At 41.4% G+C, this 11,504-nt stretch overlaps 1 protein-coding gene across 1 annotated transcript in view; it reads right to left on the reverse strand.

Moving 5' to 3' along the window:
- The window catches only part of slc4a2b (solute carrier family 4 member 2b), a 73,465-nt gene extending 62,415 nt beyond the window's left edge, over window positions 1-11,050 (reverse strand). Inside the window, exons 1-2 of the mRNA XM_063206660.1 lie at window positions 10,976-11,050; window positions 8,901-9,034 (exon numbers count right to left, since the gene is read on the reverse strand). The gene's annotated coding sequence lies outside the window, so the exon portion shown is untranslated. The remainder of the gene's footprint in view (window positions 1-8,900; window positions 9,035-10,975) is intronic.
- Window positions 11,051-11,504: the final 454 nt, after the last annotated feature.

The following is an 11,504-nucleotide window of genomic DNA, read 5'->3' on the forward strand; positions in this document are numbered from 1 at the left end:
GTGTCAATGAGTTTAAAAAGCACAAACCTAGGAGTCACATGACAGACAGTCCAGGGTGAAGCATGCCGCGGGCAAAACCCCACTATGCTAAAACGGGCCTCTTCTTGAAAGCCGGAGGTATTTCTCTCGCCAAAATTCCAGGAATAGAGTCTGAGTGTGGGCGAACTGTGGCTATCGAAAAAAGAGCTATCCTCTATGGCCGCGGGTGAAGAGGTTTGAGAAGAATCATTAGTTTTCCATCATGTCTGGGGTCAAATAGATTTCCATCATGTCTTAGGCCACATAATGACTTTTGAAAGAGGCTAAATTGCAATAAAACACACAGCAAATGCTCACAGAGCAGGGGAGTATTCCAAGAACATGGATAAGTGATAAACCTAGACAAGTTAATCTACAATAGGTCTACTCTAAGATGATTTACCACTACCGTAATGTTAAATGATCCTGGTTTACTACTAAGCCAGGTTCTTGGTATACCCCCCAGGTCCTGTTGTTGCAGTGTTTGATGTAACACTCATAGAGCAGGTCCTCCTCTAAAGATAATACACAGGGCAATCACGTACAAGTTCTTCCTAAGAACTATGGTGATGAAAAATAAATTGATGAATAGGGTGACAACCCCAAACAAATAAAATTAACTTGTAGGTGTGATTTTGATTTCCTATTAAGCACACACCCACACACACCCACACACCCGTACACACAATCAAGACAATGACTTCAGATTTGCTTATTAGCTTTCAGCTATTCTTTGTGGAATTTTGATGAGGAGGTCCTCCACAGAGAATTGCTAAGAGTTAGTCAACAGTTATGTTGAAACAAATTCCAAAAAGCTACATATACAAGCTCATGAGCTGTATCCAAAGCATCAAAATAGAAATATTCATCAGCGTGCCAACCTTGGATACCAGCCCGTTACATGCAGAGGGAGATGGGGGGGAGGTGTTTATACATGTAAATCCAGGTCTCCAAGGGGACACTAACAATGTCTTTTTTAGGGCTGTGTTGTTGGAACTTCCCTCAGTGAGTGAGAGGGAGTCCTGCTGCAATCCGCCTCCTTCCCCATCAAGCAAAGAATGAGCCCACTCCGCTCCAGCTGGACCCGTTCACACTCTCGTGTCCAAACTTCACAAGGCCCTGCTACTTGGCAGACTACAGGGACGGATCGTGACTCCATGGGCCCCTGGGCCAGACAACAAGAAAGCCCCCCCTCATCCATGGAGGCCCCCATGGCACCCCCAATCACAAGGTTCCAAAGGTTCCAAAAGTTGGCCAAGATGTTAGAGGGCCTTTGTTGTTGAAGGTTTGTCCTTCGAGACCATTTGAAAGTACAGAAGTTAAAAGTGCAGTTTTAACACAAATATAGTAATGGGGTGGGGGTTTTTTTTGGTAGCGCAGGGTTTTGGGCTTTAGGGCTTTAGGGGCGCCTTGACTCTTGGGCCACTGGGCCTGGGCCCAGTAGGCCCATGCAGTAATTCGCCCTTGGCAGGACTGATGGCGTTTGGCAGACCTATGCTAAAGACACACACCCCTTGGAACTGAACCATCATCTCCAGGACTACAAGTAGCCTGAAAGATTAGCTTTTTGTTAATTCATTTACTTAGCCAACTTATTAAGTGTTAACGTTACATCTTTACGATCAGGATATCAGGTGAGTACAAGGTCAACCTCCTCTGAAGTGCTGAAGAAGAAAAGTAAAGTTAAAAGAATACGTTAAAGCATATTGCTTGCCAGGACAGCGGACCTGCAGACATCCCAACGCTGCAAAAAATAAAATCTTAGCGACAGGGCTCCAGAGTGCGACCAATTTGGTCGCATATGCGCCCATTTTTTTCAATGGTGCGCCTAAAAAATATTTTTAGGCGCACCGGTGCGACCAGCCATCAGTAGAACAAAATCAATTACCAAACAACCGTTTTAATGGACATAAAATTAATAGTCATTCTACAGTGGTGGCCCATCATCACACAATAAAACGTGTCGATGCGGTCATTCCTTCAACTACGCTGAACTACCGGTAGCTTTCTCCCCCTTCCTCGTTCACCGGCAGTCCGACGTTTCAGAATAGAATGTCCGACTTCGCTTAACTATCCGAGGTCACATGTGCCAGCGAGTTTTGCAACGGACGAGAGAGTTACAATCACGGTAAAAACAGCAAAATGACTTGAGGATATTTTAAACAAGAGAGAGTCATAAACACGGGGAAAAACTAAATGGCTTGAGCGGATATTAAACATTGCCACACAAAAACGCAGACGGGTGCGGAGAATTGTCCGTTTCAGCCGCGTGCAGAGCTGGCCAAACAACAGGTGACGCGCTAGTCTGTCGGGACTTCTGTGAGAGTTTTTTGATAGCGACTAGGGCAGGCTACATACTGCCTATCAGTCGGCAAGGCATCGTTCATGCACCTCGAGACAGCACGGGAGAGAGGGAGAGAGAGAGAGAGAGAGAGAGAGTGAGCGAGCGAGCGAGCGAGCGCACTTGTGCTGTCTTGTCTGTTCGTAGTGCTTGCTAAGATACCACAATCATTATGCAGAAGGAGAGCGCTCAAAAACGGGGAAATACATAAACAAAGCCCAATTCACCTCAGATTCCACTGTAAACATAGGCTAGGCTATTTGTGTCTAATGATTTTAGCAGGGTTTGTTAAACAAAAATCTATCCATCTATCCATCTTCATATTGTAACTCTTTGCTTGTGCCGTGTGCGTAGCCTTATTGCAGAAAAGTCTGGTATGTTGATCTTACTAGTCAAACACATACTGACTAAAAGGCTTACTATTTGGTCTTTTCAACCAGCCAAACTGCTTGTAGCCAAGATGTGTTAGTTAGGTAGCCTACTGTCATGTCTTTTATAAGGAGCACATTTGGAAGACTAGCCTATAGCACATGAAAGACTCCAGGTCTTTTAAAATAGGCTATAGCAACAATAATAGAATAATAATAATGATAATAATAATGATGATGATAATAATAATAATAATAATAATAATAATAATAATAATAATAATAATAATAATAATAATAATCATCATCATAATATTTTTTATATTATTGTTGTTATTATTGCTATTGTTATTATTTTTAATTATTATTTTTTAAAGATGAGGTGCTTGTGTGTATGGGGTGATGAAAACATTTGGGTGCACCTAAATTTTGTGCTGGTGCACCTAAAAAAAAAATTTAGGCGCACCGGTGCAACCAGTGCAAAAAGTTAGTCTGGAGCCCTGTAGCGAGCTCATTTTTTTTTTGTTTCAAGTCAATATCATCTAGTCAATCTTAATTACAGTAAAAATAAACTAATAACTAGCACTTTTTTGAACTAGAACTTAGAACTGAAACTTAGACAAGGCCTATTTAGATTTGTTGTAAGACATTTGTCCATGGGGTGATTTTTTTTCTTGGTGATAATATTTCACTTGTTTCAAGCTACATTTGTTTGTTTATTTATCAAGAAAACAAATTGATATTCTGATGAATATAACTCAAGTTTAATGCAATGAAACACTAAAATAGACAACTTACACAACAGTGAGTACACACTGTCCGCTGTCATGACCTCTGTCCATTCAAACCCATACAGCAGCAGGTATGCAGCCACATATCCTGTTTGGTCCAGCCTTGTGTGTCTTGAGTACGTGTGCGTTCCCTTGGTGTGCATCAAAGACCAGGGGCACTGGGCCAAGATCAAAACCCTTCACATTCCCATGGAAGAATACACAAAGTGAAGGAGGTTATACGGTATATCAGTGGTCTCCAATTGTTTTGCCCCAATATAGCACAAATGAGGTTGATGGCCAAATCATATAGCGCAAGTGAGGCTGAGAGCCAAACAAACGACCGCATGGCCACAGATAGCACACATTTGTGTTTTCATTTTTCATGGCGGGTTAAATGTTTGCCATGCTCGAGCCGGATCTGTCCCACGGGCCGCCATTTGGAGACCACTGCTGTATATGCTTCAGATATAAAATGCATAAAAGGTGAAATTCATGAGTGACCCGTCAATGCTTGCAAAGATGGCCAACATTCAAAATGGCAGCAGACGCATCGGAATTGTTCCACCCATTCTCATAATAAGATAAGAAAAGAGTATCAGCTAGTTGGCATATTATTTATACACAACTTTCATCTTTAAATTTAAAGTATAGGCATTGGTAGTCAGTGATAAAGGTTAACTATATGCATAATATCCGATTTGGCCATTTAAATTTCTTACATCCAAGCATTGCTTGGAGCAGCTCGACAACAGCAAAGTGGGCTGAACACTAAGAGGAAGAAATGGAGGTGAACAAAATCCAGTACGTCTCAATAAAACACAGAACAATACACCCAAAATCTCCAATTAAAAAGACACACTGATCTTGCTTGATGTTTTCGCGGAAATGAAACAAAGTAGGTGCAAGTAGAGTCAGAATGGGTGCCAAGTAGAGGATGACATTTTTCGGGAAGTCAAAATTTTAAAGATGAACGGGAGCGGGCAGGAACGGGAATAAAGATGAATGGGAGTGGGCAGGAGCGGGAATAAAAATGAAGGAGAATGGGAATGCGCGCTTATTTTTTCATTAAAAAAGCCTCGTTTTTTTGATGAAACGGGAGTGGGATTGATTTTGAGTGGGAGTGGGCAGGATTGGGAAACATTCTTTTCAGGAGTGGACGGGATAGGATTTGTTTCTTTTACTCCAGTCCGGGATGGGACGGGATGGGATTTGTTTTCTGGGACTGGGATGGGACGGGAGTGAAAATCCACTCCCGTGTCATGCTCTAGTGCCAAGCCAGCATAGTCATTCCATTTTACTGACAGTAATGGCTGAACTTCTTTTTTGTCCAACTTGACCATGGTTCAATTCAATAAACGAACAGTTTGAGCAGTGTTTATGATCATTCTTAATTCCTGTGATACTGTTTATTACAACCTTCCCATTTGATATCGCTTAACTGCCTTGCCATAAAGATCTTTCGACAATTCTTCTGACTTTGAATCCAATGACTGTTGAACACTGAATGAGGCACACAAAGATCTCTTAGGAGTCCGGCACTGTCTTATAGCATGTCCACTAATTACAAGCAAACAGATCAACAGTGAACAATGTTACTTTTAACAGCCATTCAAACTTGTGTCAAGTTGTTTGCCCATTATCAGGCCAAATCACATTGGTATGTATACTGACACATTAATTTCAAACACAATGGCTGGTTTAAGCGACACACCAACTATGAGAGAACGTTTTTCTCATCATTCTTGTTCTTTGGCAAATCAAATTCTGCAATGGCATGTAAACTTGAGGTAAAGTTGAAAGTAAAATGTGTTGAATGTATGGTGTATGGTTGTATGGTGTCCACCTTTGAAACCGACATTTAAAAATCTTCGATCCATGGACAGTGTTTAAATGTGTCTTCAAGGACTATTAACTCTTGGATAAAAAATATTTGTAGTTAATACATCAAAGAAAATGGCTTTGTTCAAATCACAATTTGAATCAAACAATCTCTGTTCAAAATGTTCAAAAGGTGTATTTCCTTTTAATCCTACCACAAAGAATCAATGTTGTGTCAACTTGGTCTGCCTTTCCCTAAGCTTACAAAAGCCATTATCAAACAGCACACAGCACAGACGCTGCCAGTTCTGAAATCAAAGAGTATAATCCATCAACACAAGGTGGACAGCGCAAAGCTGTCTAAAAAGTAATTTCATTTTTAAATGCCCTTCCCTCTCTCACTCAAACTCTTTACTTTTTATTTCAGGAAAACACACATTTCCACATGGTATTCACCAAATGTAGCTATTGATTGCACTTGGTCAGCCTTAGATAGGTCGGGCCTACAACAGTAACAATAGAAGCTGAAAGAAGTGAGCCGGGGCTTTGCTACAAACGCACTCTGGACGGTCGAGGCATGCACGACAAACAAAGGACCTCGCTACCACTCCCCCCATTAAAAACACAGAGAACAATGACACAGAGACGTGGGAAGAACACACGAAACATAATATAACACAGCTCAGCACTAACCCACTTCCTCTCAGGAGTATAATGTCAAGATTCAGGTAGATTTGTACAATAAAACACACTTTCATATGCATACCACTCTGGTAGACCGAACGAAAACATAACTATCAAACAATGCATTGTTATATGGCATAATGAAATTTGAACTCACTAAGGCCGGGTACATGCTTGCTGTGGGATACGTGAGCGTGTGAATGAATGAATGCATTGCCGTGCAAATTTTATGTCAATTTTGCGCGCAGATAAGTGCAATATTGCCAAAACTGAAATACTGAAACACTTGTCCTAAACCGTACATCGGATCGGCCTCATTTCGAGAAATAGCAACCTGGTATAGTGTCATTATATGGTAGATGAATGAACTGCTAGAAATGTGGAATTTAGGACACTTGTCCTAAACCATACCCCAGATCTGCCTCATTTTGGTTACACATGAGCACATAACATTGTAGATGATGAATTGGAAAGGGATTTTAGATATGCTGCAAGATAATGAAATGGTGGCTTTATGAATTTACAATTTAAAATATGGTGTGTAAGATAAAATCATAATCTCAATTTTGACATCCATTCATTTTACAGTGCTTCCCAACACTAGAAACTCACACATACACTGTACTGTACAGATATATGCCTATAATGAATACAAACATTTCTGTATGTCCGAACCTGCCACCTTGTCAACTACATTGATTTGGCAATAGGAGTCACAGAACGAGCGCGCTGAGCTAAAGGGCCGGTCCGATAGCCCAAAGCTACCGCACTGTATTGAGGCTTCGGGAAGGAGGTTTACTAACGTTGCACGCCACACTCTACTAGTTGGCCTCCGTTACACTCTGCTAGTTGGCCTCCGTTACACTACCATGCGGTAGGCTGTTAGAATGAACTGCTAAAAATGCCTCCTAACCTGTACACCAGATCTGCCTCGTTTTGGGCATACATGAGCTCAAGACATTGTAGACGATCAGTTAAAAATGGCTTTTTGATATTTTTTAAGATAATAAAATGGCGGCTTGATGAATTCAGGTGTCTAATTAAAAAACAGAAATGTCACCAAGTCATTATGCAGTGTTTTCTCAACCATAAAAGGTCAATGCATATCATCACTACAAACATTTCTATGACTGAAATGGTAATCTAGCATAGCGTCACCATGTGCTATGTGAATAAACTGCTAGAAATGACAAATAGTCAAACAAGGCAAGGTACTAACTGTTGCTTGATCCGTGACCTGAGGAAGGCAGATGGAGGCAGAAACGTCACATTAAAAGATCATTTCTGCAACTCGGGAGTGTGTGGCACTTATCTCCTCTTTCAAACAAGGCAGTCAAACAATTTCTTGCAAAACACCCTAACTCTACTGTGTCAGCCCTACCGTGGCTAAATGGTAGGGCACTTGTCTACTACACGGCCAACCCGGGTTTGATTCCAGCCCGGGTCCTCGTCCAACCCCATCTCTCTCTGTCCCAAACGTTTCCTGTCTCTCTCTCAAACTATCCTGTCACCAATAAAGTATAAAAGACCAAAAAATATCTTTAAAAAAAACACCCTAGTGTCACAACACTTCATCATGCTCTTCTGGCTAATGCCTGTTCACACCTGTCTTCTTTTCTTAAGGTGAAATGCATAATTACATTAATAACATCATATGAAAGATGGCAATCTTTGCATTTGGCCAGCTGGACAGTTGGACTGACCCCTGTCACACATCAGTTTGGATCAACACATGTTGGTGTTATAATTTCATATTAACTATGAGCTAATTACGGATTATTAAACTTCCTCACTTGCCACACTAGAGCGCCTGGCTTGCCTTTTTCTGCGATGTTGTGGTCTTTCTCTGTGTGTGTGTGTGTGTGTGTATGTGTGTATGTGTGTGTGTGTGTGTGTGTGTGTGTGTGTGTGTGTGTGTGTGTGTGTGTGTGTGTGTGTGTGTGTGTGTTAGGGCTGGGTTCAAAAGATCGAATCGTGATCCAATATCGATTCACGTCCGAAAAGTGCGATATCGATTCACAACTTTGTGGATCGATCTTTTGCAGATGATTATAGGTGCTATTTTCTCAACCACATCCTGTAGCTTTCTTCCACATTCATGTAGACTACATGCCCAAATACACACTGCCTGCTCAAGTAAATAGTGCCAGTGTTTTCCCACCTTTCTGTCTCATACCAAGTTTCCCACTTGTTTCTCTAATACCAAGGTATTTCATGTTTGTGTGGGTATCAAAGGTTGAGATATTTAGGTTTTTATAGCCGGTCTTAGAATTTTAGGCATAAACGGGATAAAGCGACAACCCAGCAATACAGAAGATCGATATCAAATCGAATCGGATCGTGGATCAAATTGGATCGTGACCTTCTGGATCGGAACCGAATCGATCTAGGAAATTTGGATCGATTCCCAGCCCTAGTGTGTGTGTGTGTGTGTGTGTGTGTGTGTGTGTGTGTGTGTGTGTGTGTGTGTGTGTGTGTGTGTGTGTGTGTGTGTGTGTGTTTACTGTCAATGTCTTATTATTAATGTTTAGTTTAACTGCAATTGGAGACTGGTCAAACGCAATTTCAAACTGGAGACGTCTGGAGCTACCCAAAAACAGACTGTAGTACATACATATCGTCGCTGTCCTACAGAAACCTTGTATCTCCACTATTTTTTTTACTTTTTTATATTGGTTCCTTATTCATTATAAAATACAGTACAAATCAGTACTACTGGTCAGTCTTCATGTGCATGATACATTATTTATAATATAAACTAATACTTAAAAAACAATGAGAAGTGGACATAGAAGATTTCTTCCTGACATCGACGATACCCAAAGAGTTAAAAGGACGAGTACATTGGACAGACCAACGAAGTGAGTAGAGTATGTTAAAAAAAAAGACCCCACTCACCCTGCACAGGTTCCTCTCCTCCGTCAATCGCTGTAGATCATCGCACACCAAAACCTCCAAACGCAAGGAATAGCTTCTTCCCCACTGCCATCACATCCCACTCCTCAACACCTGAATGCCATGGGATTTTCTTCCTGGATAACAAACAGTGAAAAACAGACAATGTAAAATGTCCCTAACTGAGGAAACTGAATCAAAAATCTTTTGTTCAATGTGTTCCTTCTTCTCAGTTCAACTTGCATCTCATATGTAGTGCTACAATATTACTAGGACAGCTGTCCCTTAGACACCCCAGAGAGAGGATTAAAATTCTTTTTTTTTTTTTTTTTAGCTGAAATGGTGTCATTTCCAAGTTACAGTAGCCTACAGTTTCATACAAAGAGGGGAGTGTCAATTTTGTTCAGCCTTTGTTTTTTATGCAAGGTTCTAGCGCAAGAACTGAACAATACAGAGGGCTGAAATATGGCCTACTGGTACATGACGTACAAATACAGCTATGGAGCTACATAGTCATGTTTGATCTTAATGATCCCGCATCTTTACAACAGTCCCTCAAAGTTGATCGACATTATATTGCAATAATTTGCTCTGCTGTGAACACCTCTGATGTCTCTGCGGCCATCTAAAAGGCACTGGTAGGGTCTATTGGCATAGCACACAAGACTTGGTCAAAATCTATGAACATAACGGTCATCTATAACAAAAGAAGAGAGTCACCGGAACATCTTCAGAATCAGATGTGGAAATTTTACAGTGTTGTTGGGCAAGTTCCAGGACGTTTTGGCACTTGCCCAATAAAACAGTAAAATGTCCACATCTGAAGATGCTCCGGTGACTCTGTTTGTCTACAATTGCAGGGGCAAGGAGGATATCTCTCTTCGTTCTATCTGTCATCTATGACATATGACAGGCACTCAATTTGAACAACAATGATAATAATAACAACAAATAGACACTTTGCTGATGTTTTTATCCAAGGTGACTTACTAGCCTACAGGGAACACAAGGAATTGCTTACAGTCCCTGGAGCAATGTGGGCTTGGGTTAGGTCAGGTGTCTAGCCTACTTCAGCGAGCAACTGAGTGGGATTTGAACCTGAAACCCTCTGACCTAGACCCCCTCCTATCATCCTTATGAAGACAATGCGATACAACAGCTAATGCAGTGTTTCCCTCTCCTGTCCAAAGTGCAGCATTATTGCAGTGTGTAAGCTAAGGTTTTTTTTTATCCATACACTGCATCCACTATTACTGCAGTAAAATCTGTAGACCTACAACAAATTTCCCCATTAGGATATGGTCACCTCTTCCTCACTGATGAGGATCATCAAACCAGAGGTGAAGTAGGCTACAATATGAGGTTTTTAGCTGACCATTTCCTCCATTGTTTCGGGAATGAATGAGCAGCCTTATCGCGTTTTTTGACCGACTGTGCTTAACCACACCCCCGTTAGCATGGTTGCCCTGCCTGGTTGTAGGGTCGGTCCCGCTATTCGGGATTGCCCCCCAACGCTATCCTTCGTCGTTGTGCAGATTTTAAGCCATATCCCATTCATACCGGTCTGTCATGCGTGTGGCAAAGAGTTGCGAGAGTAGAGACGTGGCCAGCTACATGTAGCAATTATGGTTAGCTTCCACAAAGAAGAACCAACCAAAGAACCAAAAATCGCCCACATTTAGCCTCATAAGACGCGTATCCCTGTGCACGTTCGCCACTGGAAAACTCGCATTGTCGACACTGTCAGCTTACAAAACGGATGTCATGTTTGAATAAAAAGTGGATACGGTCAGTTGTTTTCACTTCATTGATTCAACACGATTCCAATATGAGAATATATTGTTTGTGAGTGTCGTGTCACCATTAACACAAGGGAAATTAGTAGCCTACTTACACTTTTTATCAAGACAAGTCGGCTAGCGTGGTGAATATTAACTAATGGCGCGTTTCAATACACTGTAGCTATTTAAACAGGCACCATTCCACAGCTTATTGTAACAGTGTCTAACTTATATGAATGACACAATTGTTTCACTTGTTCTGCAAAACCAACAAAGTAACAAGTGTGGCAACATTACCTTACGTGTATGTCCCATCTCGCATCATCACAGCCACATGCATCATGCGCGTGCGTGATGAGATACATATTCCGCATCTCCAGAGAATGTTTGACAACGTCTACTAGACGAAACGTGGACATTTGTAAACACTAGAGCTCTATCCGGTGCGTTTGAAAAAGCCTTTTAGCACACTAAAATAGTCCAGACAATGGGGCACAGTCATCAAGTGGTGACTTTTATCCCTATTATCAGAGGATGTTAGGCATCGGCTTTCCCATCCACCCAGCCATCCAAATTGTAAAAGACCCAATGTAGCCTAGAACTTGCAAATAACAATTGCCTAGCCAAGGGGTAGCTATCTATCATAGGTTAGTCTATAAGATAATGGGCCACTGATGATTATTTGATCAACATTTAAGTTTCTGGTCACATTGCCCAATGTGAAAAACTCGAAGCCGTGGAAAACTAGAATACGTGCGCCCTCTTGCGTTAGAATATTTGCACTATGCTGTCACCCTCTGCCTAAAAAGCTTTGACATGTGCTCTG

Source organism: Engraulis encrasicolus, chromosome 9 (genome assembly GCF_034702125.1).
Source record: "Engraulis encrasicolus isolate BLACKSEA-1 chromosome 9, IST_EnEncr_1.0, whole genome shotgun sequence".
NCBI lineage: Eukaryota > Metazoa > Chordata > Actinopteri > Clupeiformes > Engraulidae > Engraulis > Engraulis encrasicolus.